Source organism: Gymnogyps californianus, chromosome 5 (assembly GCF_018139145.2).
Source record: "Gymnogyps californianus isolate 813 chromosome 5, ASM1813914v2, whole genome shotgun sequence".
NCBI classification, from domain to species: Eukaryota; Metazoa; Chordata; class Aves; order Accipitriformes; family Cathartidae; genus Gymnogyps; species Gymnogyps californianus.
Genome location: NC_059475.1, coordinates 16324882 through 16351624, shown reverse-complemented (window position 1 = coordinate 16351624; position 26743 = coordinate 16324882). Strand labels below are relative to the sequence as shown.

The 26743-nt window shown below is 40.2% G+C and overlaps 1 protein-coding gene across 1 annotated transcript in view; it reads left to right on the top strand.

The window, feature by feature from the left end:
- SERGEF (secretion regulating guanine nucleotide exchange factor) overlaps positions 1-26743 on the top strand; it is a 173973-nt gene that overhangs the window by 138275 nt on the left and 8955 nt on the right.

The following is a 26743-nucleotide window of genomic DNA, read 5'->3' as shown; positions in this document are numbered from 1 at the left end:
GTTCCCTGGGCAAGCCACGTGTTGTTATGGCTTTGTGCTGCTGTTACCGGATTTCTCTCCAGGAAAACTGCTGACACGAGGATCTGTCCCTTCTGTAGGCAGGTAGGAACACACAAGCCACATGCTGACTGCTCCAGGAGGGCTGGATTACAGCCAGTGCTGCTCAGTGGTGAGTCCAGGATGGTGACAGCCTACAGGACAAGATGAAAATGAGCTCTGATCTTGTGTTCCCAAAGCTCAGGGCAGAGCTTGCTTCATCTCAGGAACTTAGGTAGAGTGACAGGAGGACCGAAGGGAGGAGGAACACGGAGGAGTTGAGACCATGTCCTGGTTTTGGCTGGGATAGAGTTAACTCTCTTCTTAGTAGCTGGTACAGTGTGTTTTGGATTTAGTGTGAGAATAATGTTGATAACACGCTGATGTTTTAGTTGTTGCTAAGTAGCGCTTATCCTAAGTTAAGGACTTTTCAGTTTCCCATGCTCTGCCAGCAAGCAGGTGTACAAGAAGCTGGCAGGGAGCATAGCCGGGGCAGCTGACCCAAACTAGCCAAAGGGATATTCCATACCATAGAATATCATGCTCAGTATCGCTGCGAGGGCATTGGTCAGTGGGTGGTGAGCAATTGCATTGTGCATCACTTGTATTTTCTTGGGTTTTATTTCTCTTTTTTTTGTTATATTCCTTTTCATTACTATAATAATAATCATATTTTTTCTTCTTATTAGTTAGTATTATATTTTATTTTACTTTAGTTATTAAACTGCTCTTATCTCGACCCACGAGTTTTACTTTTTTTTTTTTCCCTGATCCTCCTCCCCGCCCCACTGGGAGAGGGGAGGGGTGAGCGGCTTTCTGGTGCTTAGTTTCTGGCTGGGGTTAAACCACAACAGACCATTATCTAAAATTACCTTAGATTTTTAATTGTTAAAATTGTAGGGTGGCAAGAACAAAATGAAAAATGAGACTATACTATTAAACAGTCTCTTTGTGGTGACCACTTGTGGGAGTCACTGCATCTGTACAGAAAGGTTTAAAATCTATAAGAAATTTGTTTGCAAACTTTAAGTAAGGCCAAACAATGGTGTGTCCCAAGTGTGGAAGTCCACTTGTTCTATGCTCATTTTGCATTTCAGATATTATCGTCTTGCATTTCCAGTGTGTAACAGTTAAAGCTCTGTCCTCCCACATGCTTGAAATTTTTAAATTGGGGCTGCAGCACACTTTCAAATGCCTAGGTTATAGGTTCCCATGCAATTTTCATGAAGAATCCTGTCAACACTCAAAGGCCTGTTCAGGGTGCTGCAGATAAGTTAGCAGCAAACAGCCAGTACTAACAAAGTTTTGTTTGGGAGCACAACGCTCCAACATCTGCAGATGGTAAAGCAGCAATTGATACCACTCAGGAGTCAGAACAGTCAAACAGCTCACTTAACAGGAGCTGATCCCTCCACTATGCAATCAGCTTGATCAAATGGAATAGTTGCTGCCAACAGCAATTAAAAATGGATAATGAAGATTTAATGCAGTGTGGCCTTCCACTCTGTCCTGCAAGTGTATTGAGGGGAAAGGAAGTGGAGATGAGAATTGCCTTCAAGTCAGTTGAAATAAGCAACATGTCTTTGAATTGACAAAAGCTCAACATCTGAGATATAACACAGAATAGTAATAATGAAATATCCCAAGTTAACACTTGCAGGGCATTAACAATAAAGAGTGTCTGCTAAGTAATTGCACTCAGTCTCACAATTGATTTTCTTTATGTGAACCTAAATATTTTAACTGTATCGCTTCTTTTTCCTACCAGTCTTGAATCTGAAACTTAGCAGCATTTCCTACTCTTACAGCCTCTTGGGAGATTAACAGCCACAGCATATCGATCATCACCATTTCATTGAGACCTGCCTCTTCTCTCTTTTGTGCTGCTCCTTCTTGGGCAGCTTCCATCGTGTTCATCCAGCAAGTTAATGGTCCAAGAATCCAGTGCAAGCTCCTAGAGAAACCTCCTAGGTTTTTACAGATCTCAAGTCGTTATCTAATATGACTGAATGTTGCTGTATCTCCAAGACCAGACATGCTTCCTTAATTGAACATAATGGCTTTGACTGGTGAGAACAACAAGAAAACAAAATAATAATAATGACTCACACGAACATTACAAGTAGCTCCCTGTTTACAAGCTGCATTTGGCTTGCTTTATTCTTTCATCAGGTTGTTGTTCCCAGAAGTGACTAACAGTTTTGGGAATCCCCTGGTTTTTGGCTGCAGAAGTTAGTAATGGGCAATGAAGGTGCCTGATTTCAGAGGGCAGGAGGGGCCTGTCCTAAAGCTGTAATCCTTTAATGAGCCTCAAAGTGAGCACCAAGAATAGCTAGTTAATTTTTAAAATGCTTGCTTGACCCTGGCTGCATCTAATTCCAAACTCAAATTAGGCATTTATTTGCGTACTTTCATGCACACATGTGGATCAACACAAGTCGTATCGCTGCATGCACGTAGACCACTGAACCATCACACTTCCTCATGGAGATGAACTTTTTTATTAACCATTTCTAGCATACTGTATTCTAGTTCCCTTTCCTGTGTTTAGTTATGGTATTTCTGTTTTCAAAGACACTAGTGAAGACAGAGAGGTTTGTCCTTCTGTTTTATAAATTGAATGGTTTCTACTCCCAATGTAGCTTGCTTACTAATATGATACACTTGGAGGACCATAGCTTTTCTTCCTTTCAGTTTCAGTTAGTTTCATGGACTAATGTAATTGGTGTATTTATAGGTAAGGTAATATTTTTAAATGGCCCATAAAGAGATAACATTCATGGTTTTCCAGCATATGAATCCCCCTTTTCTGGTTTTCATTTTGGAATGGTACTTGTGTTTGCAAACCTTTAGTTGCCAACTTTGGTTGCAGGATTTGTATAAACGTTAAGTGCACTTCTTTGGGTACTTCAGTGTGAAGTTTAACTTTTTCTAGCTCAGATTCACAACAGTTTGTCCAAGGAAAAAAATATGTCCCTTGTTATCTTGTCCACTGTCTGTGGGCCTCATTACGGTTCTGTGTGTACGTAGCATCTGTGAGTTGGTAAGATGTTCCTGAGTGACTGGTTTGTTGAAAAATATGGAGTATTGTAGAATTATTTTTTGTCTAGATTCAAGGAACAAATTTTCCACTTGAAAATAATCTGTGTATGTAAAGAAATACTTTCCTTAAAATCCAAAGGCAAACTCAAACCTGTCTAAAACGAGAATAAGGAGGCTAGCAAACAAGATTGACAAAAGGCTTAGAGAGTGTGGAGGTCACAGAAGCCAGATCTTAGTTTTGTAAAGACTTTTCTATACTGCCGAAAGGAAAAAGCAGGAGCATGATTGCTGAATCTCTTTTAAAAAGAGACTTCTTTTTTGGTAACTGATTCTGACACACATTGAAAGTGAAACTTGCTATCTCAAGCTCGTGGCAGAACAAAGGCCAACAGAAGTAATTACTAAATTCTTGAGATTCAAGTCTTGGAGAAATTGCCAAAGTTAGCAAGGGCAGTAGATTTAATTGCTTGCAAAGGTTATAGGTGCATTTGCTTCTCTGATTGGAAGGCTGGAATTCCATTTAGAGTGATGCACGATGTTACCTTGCAAAACTCTCAGTGCAGATTACTGATAGGCATGTGAGGATATGGGGTCTTCCTAGCTCTGCCTAGAAGGAAAGGAGCCCACGAACAGCCTATTTGCCTGTAAGTGGGGAGTCAAAGTTCAGCATGTTGGTTGCAAAATGTAGATGTTCGGGTAGAAACCAGCCTTCCAGGAAGAGGGCAGTATGGTTGTATTTTACCACACCTTATGATAATATTTGATGGTGATCACTCTAGCTAAATCCTTCAGATACAAAGGACAAAAGATCTCTCAATTTTAAGGGACTCGCATGGGAAACAAATGGGAATGGTGATGGAGGAATATGGAAGTCCTTCCCGCTCCTGCCTATTGGCCGCTGGGAGGGCAGTGTAAGGCCTGGGGGTGGGAGTGTGTTGTGGTGTAGGAGTCAGGATAGATGAGCAGATTATGTTACTTTTTCAGCCAGCCTTGATTGCATGCGATCTCCAGAGCAGTGCTGCTTACATATGGGACTTCTGAGCGTGGCCCTGGCTTCCACTGCAAGGCAGGGGAAGGTATGCTCCCGCGCAGGTCTTGTTAACTGCTGTGCAGTGTGGGGAGCATGAAGGTCACAGGGCAGAGCCCATGTTCCAGGTACTGTCTGATGAGCAGGTAAGGGTGGAAAGCAGTTCTGGTATGCCCCATACCAGGGATTTAAAGGCATTGTCAGGATGAAGTATAGAATAACAAAAGAGATGCCTGGTAACACCAAACACTGTCAATGCCATTTCTTCCTGTGTTTTTTTTTCTTTTCTGGAGGTCCCCAGAGTTCTGGTTTGTGCCCCAGAATCCCAGAGAGGATCCCAGCTGTTGGTAGGGTGGGGTGAAGTTGAAGGACTAGGAAATCTAGTGTCTCTCTCTGTTCAGATGCTGAGATGACGGTATCTGCATTTAGTCGAGTCCTCTCTATTCAGTTACAGCTGTAATTCCTGGGTTTCAGTTTTTCTCTGTGCTGTCCATCTTAAATTTCCCTTGCCCTTGAAGAAACAAGAAACAATTTCTTAAATGTCTAGCCATTTTTTTTCTTCCTTCTTTGGAAAAGTTATCATTCCCCATTAACTGTCTCAAGCTGGCTTCTGGCTTGGATGCATGGCACCTTGCTAGATTGCTGTAAATTTTTTACAAGACCACCGCTGTTTTCTGTGAGCCAGAAGAGTGTAAATAACTATGCACACGGCAGGACTCTTCAAAGATTCTCTGCTAACCTCTGACTTGACAGGTTGGTTTGTTGTTTTTTTTTTCTCTTACCATCGATTTTACCTTTTACGTTTTGCTTATCTGCTTTCAAATTTTGTTTGGAGACCCTCCCATTTCCCCCTTAGAAATCTGATTCATCTAGACAACCCTAAACAAGGAAACACCTGAGCTGAAATTGCCTGTGTTTAGAAATATGGTTGTGTTTATCAAATTCAACCAACCCTACTTTCTCTGGTATTTTTCCTTTCCTTCCTCTGTCTCTTCAGATTTGCTATCATCAAGAGTGTTTAAAATATATTCACATTTCAGGCTTAAATATAAACTTAGATTAACTACCATTTAATTAAGATAACATCGGCAGGATAATTAAACTTCCTAAGATGGAACAACTAAGCCCTTGTGATTTACAGCCTGTGCCTTGTGATTTTTTTTTTTTTTTTTTCCCTGTGCTGGATACCCACGCGTGAGTGACATCAGCTTTGAGAGGGCACACCGCTAAATGCCATGTCTGATCACAGTGCGACCACCAACCTGGCTTAGTGGTGAGAGAGACGTGGGGTTGGCTGAGGCTGAAGAGTCTTGCAGGCTCCTTTTATTAAGAATATGGTCCAAGATCTGACCAGGACTTTGGTGTGTAATGAACTGTGTTTTGGGGTTCCTTGTGGATGCAGTGTTTTTGCCTAGGAGCACCCAGGGACAACATCCTCTGAGCACCCCAGCTGGCTAGGAGACTGCCCTGCCATCGATGTCCTTGTCACCTTTCAGCTGTAATGCAAATGGTGGGATGTAGCAGGGTGTGGAACTGGCCACGCACAGGAACTGCCGGCTGCCGACAGCATAACACAGCCCTTCCAGGGGGGCTCACCAGGGTTACCTGCTGCTCTCTGCATTGCAGTCCCACAGCATTTTGAAGTGGATTTGAGGGGTTAAAATGTGACCTTCAGGCCACATCGGGTGTAGGAGAGTGCTTTAGAACATAGGAATGGGGGTCAGGGTGAGCATCTGTGTCTCTCTGATGCAAGAGAATTTTCCATAGCTGGGGTAAAACTTGACTGCATGGGAAACAGCACTTTTCTGGGGCTACCATAAGCGCTGAGCTAAAGACTCATAGATGTCATTATTTTCCACTCTGTTGTTTAAAAAAAAAAAAAAAAAAAGTGCCATATATTTTAGCTTTGTTGCTTCTTAAGCTCCTAAAAAGCTCTTTGGATTCTCATTTTGAGTTCAGTAAGGTAACCTATGCAGAAGAAAACAGAACAACTTTGTATGCATTCCAGAGAGATTTGCTCCTGGCAACCTTTGAAACCACTTATTAAAAGAAATATTTCCGCATTTGTAACTAATTGTATAGGAAACAGACTTTGGTTAGCAAATGTGTTTTTATGAGGACAAGCTGATTCATGCTTTTCTTTCTACTTCATAATCTATGCAGATGAAAATTACTCTTATCCTTTCTATGAAGCCCTTTTAGAAATCTTTTCTAGTCAGAGAATTTTTTTCAAAAGTAAGAGTAAATTAAGTGAATGGCTTAAAAATTAATATTTTATTCTTGAATAAAATGTTGCACAAGGAAATGAAAAACCAAGATCCATAAGAATTTTTTTGCTAATAAATACAGTGGCTAAGGATTGGTTGATTGAAAATTTCTGTATTTTAAATCCAAAATATTCATCCAAATACATTAGTCATAGAAGAAATGGTTAGACAGATGGATGTTTACTGTATGTGGATTGGATTTTTCTGGATTTCTTGATTTAGCAGATGTAGAGATGAAGTCTGTAAGATAATAGTGCTGAGCCAAGGCAAAGTTGCTGAGTACAGTGCCTTTTTTTTTTTTTTAAACTTATGACTCATGGGTGAATCTAAACTAGAACTATGTTTAATATTAATATGAAATTCAAAAAATGGCTTTTATGCCAGACACTGGAAATATGTCTTTGGATAATCTTAAAACAGGCTTTTCTTTCCTCCTCATAGTTCTCTGGACATTCAAAGAAAATAATATTTTGCAGTGGAAGGGAAACTTCAAAACAAACAAAATTGGCACAGTGTACCATATTTTTGGCATGCTGGTACGTAATCAACAACTTTCTGCATTTGCTTGGTTTGCCTCATCATACCCAATTCCCACCAGTTCTTCAGTATTCAGTGCCAGTTAGGAGTTTTAGCTTCCGTTTCCAAACCCTCAGCATGTTTTTTGTTCTTCCACTGGACAAAAGTCTCCCTGCTTAGGTGCTGTGTAAACACTTTACCTCTCTGCACTATCTGTCCTCAGCAGCCTGCAATGCCATCATACCCTGAGAGACACTGAATGCATGAGAGTTGCCTTGTTTGCGCTACCCCTATCTGTCTAGCTATTTGTAAAGCACTCCTTGCTGCGTACAGACAGTGCTACTCTGTTGTGTTCAGCTGTTCTAGATAACTCTAATACTGCTGCACACTTGTTCTCTTCAGGAAAAGAGTAGAAATTCCCATTGGCAGATCTTCAAGTAAACTGAGTTGTACCTGGACTGGGCAGCAATTGTTCTGAGTAAGCTTTCCTGTTCCAGACCTTTTCCTTACTGGGGAAGTAAAATAGAGGAGGGTGTAATGGAAGGTTTGTTGTTTTATTAAGATTCTTGTTTGGAGCTGGCATGTAAAAGATGCAGTTTTAGCTGTTTGGAATAATTAACTACCAAAACATAGGTGTGATATTTGTGGTTAAGGAACTGTGACTTGATGGCTTTTTTTGTTGCCCCCTTCCATGAGGAAGCTAATCTCAGCAGGTAAGCTAAACCAAGGCCAGGACTGAAACCCTAGCTGTTCTGCAGCTTTTTCAGTATGATCCATTCACCCAAAACTTGATGAGCTTCTTAAATAATCTTGGTGCATTCTGGAATTTGCTGTGCAGGCTCCATCAGTGCCTTTGAGGAGGAGATGAGGTCTGTAATGTTTCCAGAGCTCTGCCAATGCAGTCAGCATAATGGCTTTATTGAAGTCATTCAAATACCTGAGCAGAGCTGTTTCCAAGCAGGTATAAGCAGACTTCAAGGACAACATATGAGCATATCCCGAGCCCTTGTAAACAGTGACTTGAGCTGGTAACTACTAAACAGCAAGTTTTGGGGGTTGTTGTTATTATTACGTATTTTTTTTCAGCAAAAGGCTGTGACTCCCTCCCTCTGAGTCCTGTGAGAAGAGTTGGGAGGTATTGATGCCTTCCTGCAGTCCCTGCAAAAGGCAGCAGCCAATAGGCTACAGCTGTGAGCACCTCAGGCTGCCACAAGGTGTGTTTGTGCCTAATGCGTTTGGCATTACCTAAGAGCGGGGAGCATGTGTAAGTGCCACAGTTTGCTTCACTCCAAGGGTTGGTTCTAACCAACAGGGAAGTATAAAGGGAGAAGAGAGCTTTCCGTGAAGATGCTTCCTCAGGCTGAACAAATGCTATCCTGTGTACTTCACAGCTGAGGCTTAAAATAGAGATAATAAATCGATACATGTTGTGTTTTGGTTTTAAGCTGGTCTTCAGTCTCCAGATTGGCTTTTAAGTATCTTGTTGCTATGGAGAAAGAACAACTCTCTCCTATGCAGTGGGTGCGGAGAGCAGCACTCCTCACAGCGTGGTGCTGTGCTGCCTCTTCATGCTGCAGCTTTTTTTCCCAGGGAAATATGGCTGCTACTGGTATGCTGCCATTTGATCTTGTCTATACTTGTGATTGATTTCCTCCCCACTTTCCCTCTTGCCCTTTATGAATGCCTTTTCACCATCTCTGATCTTATCTTTATCTCCTGTGCCTTTTTTCTCAATGAGGGCTCCCTTCACTTCCAAATGAAAATTAGACTGTTAGCAAAGCCTTATCTCTTCTCTCCCAGATACTTCCTTTTCTATATTTGTGGTCAGTGAGAGATACAGATTTGCAGTAGGCACAGGAAAATATTTTGCTACCAATACATCCGTTTCTCTCTCTTCATTATTTTTTTTAAGTAAACGAGCCTGGACTCTGGTACTACATATACAGCAGAGACAAAGAGTGTTTCTGGAGATTGCAGCAACATTATGCATCTGCTGGTGAGTCCTTACTGCATCAGAGAGAGTATATGTCTTGACATCCAGGCATGTCAAGAGCTGTACATGTCTGTTGTTCGTGTAGCTTTGTTACATGTTGTTTCCCTCACCTCGGGCTCAGTTCCCAGCCGATGCAGGCTGCAATGCAGTTTGCTCACAGGTCATCTCTCCAATGATGAGATGATGTCTGTGCTTGGGGGAGTGAGGACTAAGGCCAGGCCAATGCAGTGGCAGGGAATACAAATGCACAGACCAATGTACCCCACAGTCCTTGAACGTCAAGGGAAGCAGCAGACTTTTTCAGTGCTGCTGTGTCAGAGCCCTGGAGCTGCAGATTCAGATGCATTTCTGAGGCTGAATTACTGAGTGCTTTTGTTTGTACTCTTTTCCTCCCCTGCTGCTAACTGCAAGGCCAGTTAGGAAAAAAAGAATGGTATTTTAATTGAAGATACACAAATGAGCAGGGAAAACTTGGAATGAACCAGAGGAAATGCTGTGAAAGCAAATTCACCTCTTTTGCTGGTGGTTGCTTGATAGCTAGAGACTGTTCCAGCTATTTTGAAAGGGCTCAGCTCCCACTGGGGCTCTGAAGTGAACAGGCCATTTTTTCAAGGCCATCTGCTGAGCTTCTGGGTGCTGCTCATTTCTGGAGACCTCTGAAACGTAAAAATCTTGTTCTCTACTTGTTTGTCAATGAGAATGCCATGTGCATACCAGATTGACCCCAATTTTTCTCTTGGTTTCCCTTTAATTTACTATATTAAATTGAATCTGTCTCTATTTTCTGAATTATCTCTGATCCCCTGCCGTGTGAAGAAAGCCTGCTCATCTCCTGCTGCTGCTCTTAGCTGATATTATGTTGTTAAACTTTCGCTTGCTCATTGTCGGTCCTGTGCGTGTCTGTCTCCAGCCAGGGAGGTCTAATTGTGAAGCTGCTCTGGCTGCCTCTAATCCTTCAGTGCCTGTATTTCTCTGCCTACCCTTGGGTTGTCTTATCTCCTTTGGGTTTAGCCATCTCGGATTATGTTTCTTTGTGCTCTCTATGTAGCCCTGAAAGCAATTCCAAGGTCAAGGCTTGGATTTACCTTAGAAAGGGAAGTTAGGAGAACGGCAGCAATACCTGGAGGGCAGGCCAGGGCACAAGGCAGTGAAAGATCTTGTGGCAAACTGCAGCTCTGTGGAGAAACATGACATTTTTCCCATGGTGGTCTCTGCTTGGTCTGAGGCCCCTGGCAACCCAGCCCTTGTGTCAGTGTGAAGTACAGTGGCTTTCTTGCTGTATTAACATGAAAGTGAATTCTGAATTACTAATGATCAGCTTTTGCCATTGTTATTCATTGTCGTGGTTTGCCCCAGCCTGCAACTAAGCCCCACACAGCCGCCCCACACAGCTGGTCTCTCACTCCCCTCCACTGGGATGGGGGAGAGAATTGGAAGAGTAAAAATGAGAAAACTTGTGGGTTGAGATAAAGACAGTTTAATAGGCAAAGCAAAAGCCACACACACAAGCAAAGCAAAACAAAGAATTCATTCACTACTTCCCCTCAGCAGGCAGGTGTTCAGCCATCTCCAGGAAAGCAGGGCTCCATCAGGCATAACAGTTACTTGGGAAGACAAACGTCATTCACTCCGAACATCCCCCCACTTCCTTCCTTCTTCCCCCAGCTTTATATGCTGAGCATGATGTCCCATGGTCTGGAATATCCCTTTGGTCAGTTGGGGTCAGCTGTCCCGGCTGTGTCCCCTCCCAGCTTCTTGTGCACCCCCAGCCTCCTCGCTGGTGGGGTGGTGTGAGAAGCAGAAAAGGCCTTGAGTCTATGTAAGCACTGCTCAGCAGTAACTACAACATCCCTGTATTATCAACACTGTTTCCAGCACAAATCCAAAACATAGCCCCATAGTAGCTACTGTGAAGAAAATTAACTCTGTCCCAGCCAAAACCAGCACATTCAGTTACACTCTACTGATGGGTATTGGGAACACAGGGCAGGACAGTGTCTGGTATTCCTGCCAGGGGTCCTTTTGATAATACCAAAAGAGAAACAGTATTAGTACTGTTCTGGTATGACCTTTAGGTCACAATAAATTGGGACTGCGCAAGCTGTCTGCTGTTGTGGTCAGCTTAGGAGCTGAGAGCTCAGTGATCAAAATGTAAAACTTGGCAGAACAATCTTGGAGGTTTTTCCAGGGTTCTCTGCCTATGTCTTCATGGTGACTCTTCTGCAAGTTGCTGGGCTACTTTTTTTGGGAAACAGGGTTCTCGTTACTGGAACAGTTACATTCAGTGATACCTCCAATGAGCAGAGTCCGCTACATGGCTGTTTTACAAGGCTGGAAAGCGAGAAGGGAAGAGAAGACTTCACAGTTCAGCTATCAAATAGTAGTTGCTAGAAAAGGAACTGCATGCCTAGGAAAATTTTCATTCTACATTTATGAACAGATTTAAGTGCTCCAGAACTAGCCTTAGAAAAAAGGTGTATGTACACATAGCATAAAAATAATTGATGTATTTCTGTAAAAACAGAAATCTGCTTATCTGCTGAAGGGAATTACGGAATGCAAATACTACATCATCATCTCTGCTGGCAAGATAAACCCAAGCATGAGGCTGGAGGTTGTCAGGACCTCTTGTTCCTGGGAAACAAATTGACATGATAAGAATAAACCTAAACTGTCACAAATAATGTAGATGTGAAGAATTTCTGGTTTCTTTTAAGGTAAATAAGATGCTATACCAAGGAATAATGGTTTGATAAATCCATATTTTGATTTAAACCTATATATATATTTTGTATATGTGTGTATGTATGGAGGAGTGAGCAGGTTATCCCTTTTGAGCTTGTTCCTTTTCCCATTTGAGATGACAGAAATTTTTGTTGCTGTGTTTTGCAGGTGCCAGTCCCAAGTCCTTCACTGGGACTACATATGTTGTGAACATGTGCTGGCAGGTTGGTCATCAGAGATTTTTTTTCTCTTAGGATCAGAGCTTGAGCAGTATGGTCATGAAGGGTCCACTGTGTTGTTTAAGCCCTTAGGGATGGACAGGGTACCAAGGCCAGAGCTTCCTCACACACATGTACATAGGCCAGTTAAGCCAGAAAGCAAACTGCATCCTACCATACAGCAAAGTTTTGGATTGTTCCTCCATGAGAGCCCAGGAGGCAATCCTTTCGGCCATTCAAAATGGTTCCCAAGTCCCGTTTAACTCACTTAACTATTAGTTGCTGTACTGAATAAAGGGCAAATGGCTTATTTTGACAAGGACTGTAGCCTTTGTTTCTATGGTTTTTTTCTTTCTCTCAGTGTAAACTCATTCTTGCAAACACATGCAACAAGAAACATTTGTGGACTTGCAAGTTTGTAAAATTGCAATTGTTTAGCAAATTTATACAATGTGAGCTGCAGCAGTTTCATCATCAGTGCGAAGCCTGTAATTGGGAAAAGGAAGAGAAGGAAAACACCTTGAAGGACTATCTTTTAGTGGTTCTTTGCTGGTACATTTTGAGGCCGTAACCTGATGGCTCAGCAGCTAGCGGGCTCGGTCCCTCACTCCGTGGTCTCTGTGTCAGCAGGGTGTTTAATATGACAGTGCTTTTTCTGATACAAGCTGCTGACTTCGGGGACTACCAAACAGATGGTGACTATGTGAGAACACATGTAAGTGGCTGACACTGTAGATCTTGTTTTCCCCAGCTGTCACACTGTTCAGGATGCAGTGTTTAAGACCAGAATCAGCATAAAGGTTTCTTTCCTTAAGAAAGAAAGGAAAAATAACTACTCCCAAATCAAACCCAAACACATTGAGGCCTCATGGTTCTGATGCCCTGAGCTATAGGGAGCTTGTCAAATCTCCCTGTTTTCCAGGTCTGCCAAATTTTAGAGAAGGCAAAAATAACACTGCAGAGTAAATTTCCTGGGTGGAGTTAAGTGTTATGGCACTATTGCAAAATTCAAGCAGTAAATAAATGTGAATCTGTGTAAAAAGAGTCCTTTGAAAGTAAAAATGAGGACAAAGGGGCCCAATGTGTATAAATAAAGCAATTTGCTGTTTCTTACATTTTCCACCAAGGACAAAGGAAATGACAGTATAATGTCTTCTCACGATCATTTGAAAGCTGCACTGTACTGTTGGATTCCTCTTTGGCAATCTTTTCTTACTCAAGTGACTGAAATCTGTCAAATTCCAACAGACAGAAACAGAACCTAATTTCAAAGTGTGTTGTCGACCTTCTTCTGAGATGGATCTCGGAATAGATCAACCTTCTGACGTTTGTTCTTATATCAGCATATGTGTAGCTTGTGGAAATTTAAATATTAAAGCATAGTGTCTGAATCATAGCAACCTTTCAGTGTCCAATGAGAAAGTCAATCTGCCTGGTTCACGTGGTACATTTGACTCCATCTACAGCAATTAGCTTTGTATGTGCTTTTTAAATTTAAAAAAAAAAAGAAAAAAGCTGAAAACCGAACCCTCTTTGAAAATGATACAATTTTGGAGCTGGCTAGTGCATAGGATTTTTTGCAGAGTCACATTGAGTTTCTCAGCAAAGAAAGAGGATTGTTTTCTGCAGAGAAGTGCTAGCGGAGGAAAAGCAAGATTCAATCAGTTTTGAAAAATGGGAAATTTGGTTGAGACGAGCAAACATTAAGCTGCCTCAGATGACCCAGTTGCACCCAGCAGTTTCTCTGCATACAGTGCCTGGTGCAAAGTGTATCACAGCAGTGCAGTAATTTCAAGGCATAGGAGTAGTGTAGTGGTAAGCACTCAAGCAGAGGGCTGGGGCAGGTGATCTCCAGAGGTCCAGCCTAAATTATTCCATGTCCTGAGGCTGTTCCTGTCTGGGATCCATGAAAGTTTGGAACAAAAAGTTGGGTTTAAAATACAGACATGGAAAAAAGGAGAACAGTGAAGCCACACGCTGGCTTTTAGGCAGTAAAAGCCATATGAATTAGCTAAAGTATCATGACTGAAAGGAAGCCTTCCTGAGGAAGGGAGGCTGGGGGCACTGTACTCCAAATGTCATTGTGTCATTCTCTGTTTTCCGTAAGCTGTTTGTCTCCAAAATTTTCTGTTGAAAGCCAGAGCTAGCGCTGTTGCATCTGAAGCATTTATTTTGTGATTCATAACTGTGACTGACACTCAGGAGAGAGATGCCTGAATGGAAGGACATTTGAAAATAGTTTAGTAGCCAGCGCAAATGCCCGGGGAGCAGCCAAGCCCTTAACTAACAGGAATGAAACACTGTCCTATTAACCCTCTGAGCCAAGGGGAACTGTATTGCTGAGATCCTGCTTTTTATTGCTGAAGGGGTAAATTAACATACTTACTTAGCAAAATACTCAGAGATTTGGTTGTATTTTACCCTGCTGATAAAACTGGATAATGATTGTTTTCAAGTTTTTTTTGCATGGTTGGAGATGAAAAAATATGTGTGTATTGTGTGTGAGCCTTTCCAGACAGCACGTGACTCTGTTCCGACCTGCTGTCCCTAGTATAAGATGTCTCCTCAGAGAAGAAGGTTAAATAATGCCAGCATTGTAGGACAAGAGTTTTGTAGCGTGAGTAAATATCACCTGTTTAGCTGTAAGCAAATAAATCCTTTTAAATATCCCAGTGGATACCTTAGGGGAAGAAACATGTGCATTGAAAATGAAAGCAACTGGAAAATATTGTAGCCTTTAAAAAAAAAAAATCATCAAGATTTTTTAAAACTTTTTTGCCATTTTTGTCTTCTCTTGGGAAAAAATGCTGACTTTTCAGTGATATATCAAAAATATGTCTATATTCAAAAATAGAACTATTTAGGATGGAAAATCAAAACAATTTTACTTCCTTAAGTTTCTGGATAAATACATTCTATCAAGAACTGAATGTTTATTCTGAGGAGTTTTGATGGAATACATTTTTATAAGCCCTAGTTAAATAAGATTTACCTTTATAAAAAGGTAAATTGTCCTAACTCACCGTCCATCTGATATTGTATGTTCTGTTATAAAAACAATATAGAATTTCAAAGTGGATTTCTGAATGTGCTACGCATTCCCAAGGTGGGCAAAGTGCAATTACTTATCTTTTTGGAAATGCTGGTCCTAAAAGGTTTTGGACTTTTTCAAATACTTTAGTGCTCTCATGAAAAATGGAAATATCTCCAACTTCAGCTGCAAGCTGAAGCTATGTATATAGCTACTGCGTAATGCCTACACAGTGGGATCCTGGTTTGGAGGAAGGTTGTGCCTGCAATTATTATGTCTTCATATTAATTACAAAGCCAGGAAAAAGAAATAGGAGTATTGTTCCTCTTCTTTGAGGAAATCACTGTATTTCAAGTTTAATTTAAAAATAACAAACACCTTAAAAATCTTGTACAGTTGAACAGGAGATCAGTGTCAGGGTTTTTCTAGAAAACTTCAAGCCCAAATATACCAGCAGATGAGAGACTGCCATATGCTGGCGTATTCTGCGAGCAGAGTGTGGAAAATCACCCCTACTCTAAATCTCTGAAGCTGAAACCAGGTAAGTGTGTCCTCTTTAAAGGACGTATTGCTCCTGTTGTCACTCCTATCTCTTCTGACATTGGCATTTCTAATATTCTGGTTCAAGATCTCAGTGCAGTAAAGATTCGTGGTTGGTAGGTATGGGAGTTGGTTTTCTTCCTTGTCAGAATGGACCACTGGAGTCCTCCTGCCAGGAATATGGAAACAGAGAAATATTGTAAACTTTAATGGAAATTAACTGAAATTTAAAAAAGAATAATTTATAATGTATGACTACATAAAAAAAAAAATCTGTTTTGCACCTCTTTTGTTCACAGTATGGATTTCTTGTCTTTTCAGCTTTGCTTTACTGTTTTGTGATCCAGAATACAAAACTTGTTAACTGTTTATTAGCATACTCTGATATTCTCAACATCATACTTAGTTATTTATAAAGAATGAGTTAATAGATTAGTAAATAACATTTAAAAAGTCTTGCTTATTGATTTCCAATGTAACAACAAATAGGTGTACCGACATAGTTAACTGTACAGATAATTAATGGCTGCATGTTTGGAGCCAGATTCTCTGCTATTATAATGGTGAAACAAGTGATTTGCCAGCAAACAACTTGGCCTGTTTTCTGTTTGGCTGTCTGGAAATGCATTTTTACTTCGTAAGCCCCAGTGTTTTGGAAAATCTGTCTGCAGGTAAATCATGGTGAAATGGAAACTATCATTTCTAGGAAATAGCAGATGTTTAGGGGAGTTGGTGAGTGATAACTGCAGTACTGGGGTAATTGTCACATTCTCAATGGGCATATCCCTGGTTGATGGCCTTAAGCTGGTAATAACCGAAGAGTTGATTTGTTTTGTTGGTTGTTTTTTGTTTGTTTGTTTGTTTGTTTTAAGGGGGAGGTATAGCGCATCAATTAAAAAGCACATTCCTACATGCACAAGATTTTAAATTGGGAAGCTGGTATCTATTACTGGGTGGAATAATCATTTTAAGTAGCTGAACTAGATAAGCGCATGTTGACATTTTTGTTTGTGCATAAATTCATTCTTAATGTTGTAGGGCATAGTTGGATGCAGGGAACATTAAAAGAGGTTGACAATGTCAGAACCAAGATTCTGGTGTCAAACAGGAGGTGAAATTCACTTTATTCTAATTATTGATTAAAATTTTATTAACAGACTTTAAAGATATTGGTGGGGCAGGTCTTCAGGGATAAGCAACCTAAACATGTGCCTTCCTGTTTCCATAGCAACACATCATTTTCATCCTTTCTAGGCAGCCTAGACTGCATTGTGTACTGCAAGAGTATTAGATTCAGAAGAGCTATATTAACAGCTCAGTAGTTTTCCCTAAACCTTGCTATTAAATATTTTTAGTTTGGATGATCATTAGAATAAAAAAGTGGTTGGGATTATTGTGCTTTTTTTAGAGAAATAAATCATGATAGTAGAGCTGAAAATGAGAAATAACTGGCAACTGGGGTGAAGTGTTTTGGTCCAATTCATTGACTGCAAAACTGGCTATTCCTGTGACCATGCAAATGTGCTTTGTTAATAAGGTCAAGATTTTAGCAGGAATAGTTCTTGGTCTGGTGGTTATTGTTAAAATCTTTGGAATTGTTTTTGATTCATATTGTTTGAGCTGTTGGAGAGAATTGAAGTAATGTAGTAAAGGTTAAGGCTATAAATGGTGGCCGTTAGCAAGGATCAGTTTTCCAGCACTGTGGATCATGGCCTTGGAAGCGCATTTAGAGGTGGCATTTTCAAGCTCAACGTGAGCGATTTGGTAGCTTTCCAGGGTACTTGAGGCCATTTCAGACTGCAGCATATTCATATTTTGCTGCGAGCTTGAAACTTTTATTGGATTTGGAATGTCAAACTTGTCTGTCAAGTCATAGATTTCTAAGACTGGAACAGAGCATCTCAGTATTATTTTCACGCAGTTCTCAGCTGCAGTGAGCACAGAAAACTCCTTTTAAAAGTGTATCCTTTGAATAGAGAAATATCTTTTAGAAAGATGCATCTTTTGTCTTGTCTGTAAGAGATGAATAGTTCGGTATATCCCTATGCAAATGTTTATTACTCTCTATGAAAAAATGTGTGCACCTTATTTCTTCTCTCCATTTGTGTAGTGTCAGTTTCCCAGTGATGAATCTTTGTCAAATACAGCAATGTGCTACAGTGTTTTCTGAGCTGATTGCATGCACATCTTCTGTTTTGGCATTGTGGAGGCTTAAATTACTGTTTAAACTGTGAATCTTAAAATGCTATTTTAATGTTACCACTATACAGTAAAAGAAGCAGATTACCATGGGGGAAGTATTTAAGCAATGCATAAAGATGCAGATCACAATATTTTCCTTTGGCCTTCGGGATGTTTAATTTTCTGTTTCTCCATTGGTATAAATTTTTCCATGAGGTTACATGAGGCATGTCAATAAAAATCAAGAGCTTTCACAGTAGTTGTTGCTATAGTTACACGGTGCAGCTCTTAGCCTCCTGCACAGAAAGTAAACCACCTGCAATTCCATAAAATCCTTTATTGGCAGAGAAAGATTGAAAGAGACAGTACTGGTGTGCAGGTACAGAGCAAATTCTAGGTTGCTCTGATATCCTTGCAGCTAATGCTGTCTTCATGCAGAGGTCTGCAGAAATGCTTTATGGATGAGGACAGCATGGAAAGGCGACAAAAGACATCTTTTGGTGGGGAAAAAGGTGCTGGATGCAGAAAATGGAAGATAAGAAATAAGTACCAAAATGAACTAAAAAGAATCTCAGTTGATAGCATATCTCAGCTCCAGGAAAAGAGGGACTAAGTTGCCTTTTAAAGCCCTCCATACAGACAGAAATGGCACGCTTACAGAATGCTGCTGTTCTCCTGACTCTGGAATTCAGTGCTTAACTTAATCCTCAGGGTCTGTACAGTACAAATGTTGAAATCAACACTGTCTCTTAGGAAAAGCTTTTTGTCTCAACAGATCTCATACACATTCAGGAACCCTAAAATGGCTTTTAACATGGCTTCTCTGTACTGAACTTACTTAACTGAATTCTACTTTCACTATGTATTATTTTCTTTTCTCTTTCCTATATGGCCATTAATTTAAGGATTTGGTGTGAATTACTGCTATAAACCGTAGACTTTTAAAATCTTCCCTGGGATAGACAAATGTCCCTGGTCCGTAGGTGGGGAAACAAAAGCACTGAAGAGCATTTTCCTATGGAATTGTTCTGTAAAGCAGGCCTATAAAAAGTTGTCTTTACCTTCACAATTCCCTTCCTTGAGTTCTTTTTATAACTGAATGAAGTAGGACGGGTTTATTTCATATCAGTCACCATGTGAGAAAGGACAGTGAAGTAAGTGCATGATGTCTCATCTTAGGTTAAATTTGAATGTTCATTTTTCAAGTATGTTCTAAATATACAGATGAGCCAAGATTCCAGGACCCAATAATGCCTTCACTGCAGGGGTTTTATTCACTTTTTTCTTAAGTTCCAGACTTACAGAGCAATGTGAATCTAATCCCGTGGATGATTAAATAAAACAGATATTTTAAAAGTTTTTTCATTATTTATTTTCATTACACAACATCCATGGGCTCAAGGTGAGGTCAGACCATGTAGTAGAGGAGGCGGTGAAAGATGTTCCCTGGCCTAAAGAGATAACAATATAAATAGCTAAAATAGTCAAGACGAGGTGGGAAAATGTAGAAACAGCAGAGTCAGTGAGTAGCCTTTGGCCAGTAATGCAGGCAGCACTCAGAGGTTTAGTCCCCCGCTGTCGTCTGCTTCTTGTGATCGTTTCTGCCATTTGTCAGGAGGTAAGGTCTGACCAGATCCCTTCAGAGCTCAGGAAGGAGGATTATATTTTTGCTTTGTGCAGAGTAATTCTCCCTCTATAATGAGAAGGTTTAGAGTCACAGGGCTAAGAGGAGCAAAGCGTTAGTAACGGCAACTGATAGCTGGAAATGAAGGAATTAGTCATGACTCAGGTTTTTGCTCTCAACTACAGTCAAACCTTTTTCCTCATGGCTTCTTTTCTCATTTCAAGGAGAAGCAATTGGTCCCCTTGCCATTCCCATCAAGGCTTGCCTTCACTGCTTAAATCCTGTTAAGACCTTTGCTGATTACCGGTTGGAGAAGCAGTTTTGAATTTATCCATGTAGTCAGCCTGAAGGAGAACTGGTTACCTAATCACATTGTCAGCTAAGTAATTTTTGCACCTCTTGGGACGTGGGTCTAGCCAGTGCATGCTGAGGCTGAACTTGACTTACATTGCCTTGTGGATGAAAAGTTGTGGTCAGTATCGTGTTAGTCAAATGAAATCTTCAAAAGTAGAATTATGCTTTGGAATGAATACAAAGTTGTCATTGTTTAATTGTCCTCTGGAGAGCCAAAAATTTCTCAGTAGCAAAAGCATCCAAAAAGCATCTCTTGCAGAGAGAGCAAGAAATATTTCTGCCTGCAAGAGCTTTGGGAACTTTCTAAAACAAACAAAAAACCCCAACCAAACAAAAAAAACCCACAGCCTAATTAAAAAAAGAATGAAATAAAGTGGTGTGGGAACTGTAGACTAATTAATTAGAAGGATCTCCTAAGAAATTTCTGAAAAGGATAGCCTTTCATGCTGGAAAGTAAACAGTTCCATCAACAACCTTTCAGCAAGGCACATTGGCTAGGAGAGAAGCTGTTGAAAATCAGAGCTACTGAAATTAATGGAACCATATTTCAACACAGTGATTTAAAGACAGTTCTAAACAATAAAGAGCTACTACTTAGACATAAAAATAATTCATATTTCCTAAGAAATTACTGAAGTGTAATGTTTTTCCTCCATAGTAATAGGCATTCTCATGCAGAAATTGGGAACAAACTTAATCCATCAGGTAGCTGAATAAACTTATGAAGTCCTCTCTAAATTTAATCATACACAACGTAACTGCCTTTGAATCAAGACTTTGCTTCTTTTCCTTTCCTGTAGTGTATATTTGAACCAACTAGATACCAAAGATGCAGTAAAACTATAAAGATAGAGCATAGTGTTTACTGAAGTGGCACCTAATGCAGTGCTGATCATCATGCTATAGAAGGTTTTATTAACTGGACAACATTTTGAGTTGTCAGTGTATACGTGACATTTTGGAAGATTAGTTTATGTCTGTATTTTGAAAATTGTTTGAAGATTTTGGGGGCACTTAATCTCAGTGGGTTTCTGATTTTGCCTTTGAAGTATCTGATTTTTCAGAAAGCTCAATGTCTTCTGACAAGTTTGTAAAGCAGCTTGGGCTGGGCAGCTAGGGTAAGATTTTTCTGCTTTAACTTTAAGCTAGTCAGATATCTGTAGGCAGTGGAAAGGAAGAGATGGGTAAAAGGGTGGTAGAAGGATTCTTTTGACTTCAGGTATTTGCCTTGGATGAGATGAACCCCACTCTGAAAGTGCCTGTTTGTCACTTGAGTATGAAATGAGTTAGGTGCCTAGGTGAAGAATAGATACGTGCATACATATGTACATACCTGTAAGTAGACGCACCATAGATGTTTTAGGCTTAGGCAAATTGAATCCCAATTCCAGAAACTGAGGTACTCCAAATCAATAGTGATCATCTGCAGAGGGATGTGTGCAGAAAAAGAAATCATGTTGTGCGTTGCTACTAATGCAAGGTCTGAAAGCATGAAATCTGTTAAGCAAAGAGTTCTGCAAAAGATAGCCAGGCCTGAGGCAGGCATTACTGACTGTGAAAGGTGATGGAGTGAGATGCAAGTGGGTAACGAAGCAGTGGCAAATGGGCAATGCATCTTTCAGTTTCAAAGTTATGTCACTTCACTGTTGAAAACAGGTTTTTACAATTTGGACTTAACTCTCTCTGGCAACAGCCAAGATGCTGGCTGGTTCGTACATCTACCTATGTAGATACTAGATACATGTCTCCTCTATTTGCCTATGCAAGATCCGTAATTATACATATATTTTCTGTAGAATACCTGTCTGCATGTGTGTATATGTGCATACAAATATTTTACGAGCACAAATGTTAAATGTAGTATTGCCAGTTGTGTTGTAATACTTTTTACTCTCTTTTTTTGGACAGTAAATTGATAAAGACAATGGGTGGCTGTGGTCATCCTAAAATACCTTGAGCTGGTTGATTCTGGTATCCTTTGTAGTATTTTTAAATAAAGATTATGGTCTTTATTTTTAACCTTTCTGTATCAAAAGTTATATGGAGAGCTTTAAAATGCTGATAACAACCAAAAAAAAAGGCTCTAATTTAGGGAAAGATAGCATTTTTAAGTGTTTGAGTGATTTGGGAACACGAGTCACTTATGCAAAGTTGATTGAACGCTTAGTTCTTATTCTTACTTCGTTTATTCCTGAGTAGATTTAAGAAGCCTCCAGAGTCAAGAGAATGGCGTTTTGGTTCACCCATGAATAGAGACAGTTCTGTTAGTAAGTGACGTTGAAGAGTGAAGATGTCTTGGCTGTACTGTACAAGAAATATTTTCATTATTGGTATTCAGCAGGCTTTAAGTTATCACAAGACCTTTGAAGCAGAGTCAGAGAAAAACAGTTTTAAAGTTATTTAAGGAGACACCTCAACATTGTCTGAGTTTGTTGTCTTCATATTTGGTTGTTCTGTTTTCCAGCAGTTTAAAGAATAAATTCAGCTTCTCTCATATTCATGTTGCAGGTTAGTGAGAACTACTTTGGACAGCATTCATTTGTTTGTATGTTATATATATAGTCCTGTGGACATACATGCATATCATGTATTGCTTTTCTTGCTGCAAACTGAGGTTTGCTGTTTCACCAGAAGTTCGGGCTGATATGGGTTTAGTATTATCCATAACTTAAAAGCCTTTCATGCTATTACTTTTTCTTTGTGAGTAATGATAAATATTTGTCATAGTGCCAAATGTGGCCTTAAATTCTAACTAATTTTTTTCTGTCTAGCTTTCTAGATTACTTTCTATAGCTGCTCCTGCTCTGTGATTAGCTTAGTGCCAGGTATAAGATGGAAGAAACTGGCTTTGTGCATGGACACGGGAAAGAACAGTGAGGCCAATGCAGGAAGGAGACCCTGTATTTCCAGTGTTTCCGCTTCCTCCAAAGTGAGGAGAACAAAGCTCTTGAATTCTTAATTTGGTCAAATATTCTTTCAGAGATAGAGTTGGGGGTTTTGTTTTGGTTTTTTGGGGGTTTTTTTAATTCTGAAGAATACTTTGTTATCCCAGGTCTCTTGCAGATATAGTCCTTCCAAAATGGTGCCAGATATTCCTGTCTTAATTCCAGCTAGTTTCCTCTTCTCCCTGAGGTTATGCAGAGGATCAGATGGGATAGTGCCAAACAGCATCTCAAGGACCCAGCTTGCGTTGTCCATTCTGGTCCTCTGACCTTCTGGAGCTGGCATGGTGCCTCTGCATCCCTCTGCCCATCAGCTGTTCTCCCTGTCACTGTGCCACAGACGATTTTACTTTCCAACCTCAGATCCCTGCACCTGATGCATGAATGCTGTTTTTACTATGGCTATTTTGCTAGGGTCCAGAAAAATGTACTAGAGCAGAAACTTTCAGAAAACATCTCTGCAGTATTAATTGCAGGAGGTTTTAATCTCAGGACACTCTTTTGTGCTTGCCTTCCAAGGACTGACTTCATACATTCCCTCTACTTAAGGAGCTGCCTCCAGTTCAGAATTTAGGTGCATCTTATACTCATGGAGGCAGGGTGGTGAGGTGTCCCCAAAATGTACCTTGAACCCTATGCGGCAGAGGTGTTGTTTGCCTTTCCTAATCAGAACAACTCAAATGGTGTCACTTGGCACCCGATGGCATCCCAAATTCTGCCTGCATTGCTTTCCCAGTCTTGCTCATTTCCAGGGAAGATTAGGCAAGAGTGGTGTGAACAGTAAATGTACCGACATCTGACCCACAGAGGAGGTTGAAGGTAGAAATGTGGAGAAGCTGTGCTGCAGCAGGGTTATTCTCTGACTAAATGGCCTGAGTTTGTAAAAGGTGTGTTTGCATACCCATATGTACTCCATTCCACTTCAGGGCTAGGGTCTCTTTAGCCCTGTGTGTTGCTTGAAATGGTTGGTTTTTGCCAGCTCAGTATTGAAAATCAACAATGTTGGGGTTTTTTGGGGGTTTTTTTACAAGAATTACAGGTTTATAATTAAATAGTTCAGTGAATAAAAGTAAAGGAGAATAGAGTGAAATTTGTCCATACAGATATAAAAAGGTAAAAGTTAGCAAGCTGTGCTTTACATCTTGCCCAGAATCTCTGTTCTGCACCAGAAAAGTATGTCAAAATCTGTTTTTGTCTAAGTAAACTAATGTTTGCTTTTAACAGATATTGATGGCAGAACTCTTCCTTTACTTAATATCAACAAGTAATTCCTCCAGAGTTCACTCAACAGTCATGTATGATTTTGAACTGATATTTGGGGAAACAGATCCAGTCCTGCCTTCTGGGCTCTTCCTTTTTTGAAGCTGTCTGCTTTGATTCTCTTTCTGACCATTTTTAATTCTTATGGTATGATGCTTATTTTTTAATTATACCTGACAAAGCGTATTCTCCCACTACTTCTTTTATATCCAATATTGACAATTTGCTTATTTTTTTCCAGAACACTTAGTAAAATATAAAATACTGCTCTAAAAGTACAGCTAAAAAAAATAGAGGTGTTATTCCTAAGGTCCTGGTCTTCCTGGCTATTGGTTACCTGGGAAAGGAAAGAAAATTTGTGTCTCCTCTCTGGTAAACATTATTTGGCTCATTACTTTGCACAAGTTTCTTGACTGGGTGATACGACTAAAGTTTCCAATCTTTTCCTAACCCTTAAGAAATGGGAAGAGCTAGAACATTTGGGTTCTGCTTTGCAGTAGACCCTGAAAACCCTCTCTGAAATCAGAGAAATGGCTTAGCCACATAGATGGAACTGAGGGTGCGGTTTGTGGTGGTATTACTTTGCAGTTTGGTTTGGGGGGGGGGGGGTGTGTTGTTTATTTGGTTTTTTGGAAAGTATTTTTCTTCAGTATTCAGCTACTGTTTTACTTGCAATTGAAAGTTAACACAAGCCCAAACCTGCAGAGCCAACCTCAGGTAAAAACATTGTGTTTCATCTGCCCCTTTGAGCAAACGTGACTTGCCTTTGGTGCACACACTTAAAGTAAACCTCTTTAAGGTCTGTGTTCGAAGTCTGAATCATGGGATTATTTTTTTTTTTTTTGCTTACTTTCATCTTTTGTCGCAGCTCTGTCAACTATCTCTCTATTTTCTTCTTTAAAAGGGATGCTGTTAATTCACAGAACTATGTTATATGAGATAGAGGGGAATGATGGTTTTAAGTGGCAGCAATGTTAACGTGGGGATGTTACCAAGTCATTTACTTTTTCCTCTTTTTCTAGGTGCTCAAATGGCCCAACCATTGCTGTATCTGGGTAGATCTTGAGTTACCCCATTTAGACCCCAACACAGTGGCGAGTATAAGGATCCCTGTAACAATAGGCACAAAAACTGAGACAGACAGACAAGGCACGTGACCCATAGGAGTTTTATTAGATGTGCACTTGCACTACAGTACAGTGTGGTATAGGCACACCTGAACCAGATACAAGTAGGTTAACTCAAGTACAACAGTTGCAGCGCAGAGGAAACGTAATCCACAAATCCTGCCCAGAAAGGAGGGTTAGTTCATCTGAACTCTCTCCAACTACAGCTATGCTATAGCTTGTATCAAGCTAGGTATTTTAAAGCTCTCGCGGGTACACATGTACTACAGTGCTGTCACTGTTAAAACTGCACTGTGACGCTTGCAGGGGAGCCGTCATCTGAGCCATTGTGTTACGCTAAGAATACAACTTGAAACTTAGCAAAGTAAGGCATCCTAATAACGTCACTGCTGAGTTGCAACTACTTTTGTTCTGAGGCAATGTTTGCGTAGCTGTGAGAAAATCTACTAGTTCAATCAGTAAGAAGAAAACTGAGAAACTCAGTGACCACTTGTTTCCTTGATTTTTCTCTTTGCGTTTCTAACACTTTAGCTTATGACTTCTGGACTTCACCTCAGATTACTTGTTAAGCATGGGAAAAAAGCCCTCACTTGTTTAATATCAACAAGCACTTTAGACTTCACTCAACAGTAATGCACATTCATATCATGTGTCTTGAAACTTGACCAAAATGCAGCCTTACAATTGATAAGGGAAAATGAAAGGGGAAAAGTCCAAACTAAAGCCCATTTAAACACAAAGCTATTTTACAGAAGATGTCCATATGGAAAGTTTACACATTTCACATCTTGTTTCTGAGTTAGAGAATTGTGTTCTGCAGAAAAGGACATCTTTAGAGATAAACCCCAGAACACTCACTTTTGTTCAGTGCAAACAGCCCTTCAGGGGAAGAGAATAGCAGTCAGATAAGAAATGGTAGGTAAATGTGACCATATGGAAAACCTTTTTTTACCTTTTGTTGTATTGTAAGTATTTTTTATAGGCTGCCAAGGACTGACAGCCGTATATAGCTTGGTCTGCATGATCACCTTAAAACTACATACTTGTAAATAGACCAATGTATGATACAAAGAGTTGCTTTATAAAACATGTTAAGCACCAAAGCATTTCCAAAATATTCTTTTCCAACCTAGCTGCTCTTTCTTGAGGAGAGGGTTCCTGAGAGCCCAGTGGAGTTTCTTGTTTCTGACTTCAGCCAATGAAGTAGGAGGAAGCACCGTTTCACCTGCATGCTGCTGCTCATCTTGCCGTCTATACCTTCTCCTGCTCTATGATTTGCTTAGTGCTTTGAAAGCCACATGTAGTACTGTAATGCAGTTTGAGGGGTTTGTCAGATTCTTGCTTCTGTGTTCATAACTGAACTTTTTATCATCTATTACTTTTCTTAGGCCTGTGCTGAAGATGGTCTTCAGTTCTAGGTCTTGGATGTAATGTTCTAGGTCAGAATGAATCGCAACTGTCCCCTCCTTTTCTTTTAATAATCAGTTTAAAGCGTGTATAAATTTGAAATGATAATGTTTGATACCCAGAATACATGGGTGCAAATGGCCATGGCACCGTATGGTCCCTGGGACACTTAAATGACTTGCACCCTTCTAGATGTGCTTTGACATACTTTATCCATTTTATTTTGCATGGACAACCTCTTACTAAGCACTTAGTATAAGATATTTTCTGTATGTTCTGTTTCACATCATACAGAGGGTCATGAGACTGCAGTCTCTGGCTCTGTGATGAGATCATGATTGTCTAGTTCAGGTTGTACAAAGTTAAAGCACTGTGACATATTTAATGCCTGTCATTTTGAGAAGCAGGGATGTAAGTTCTGAATGAAAGTCACTCTCTGCCATGCCTGATATTC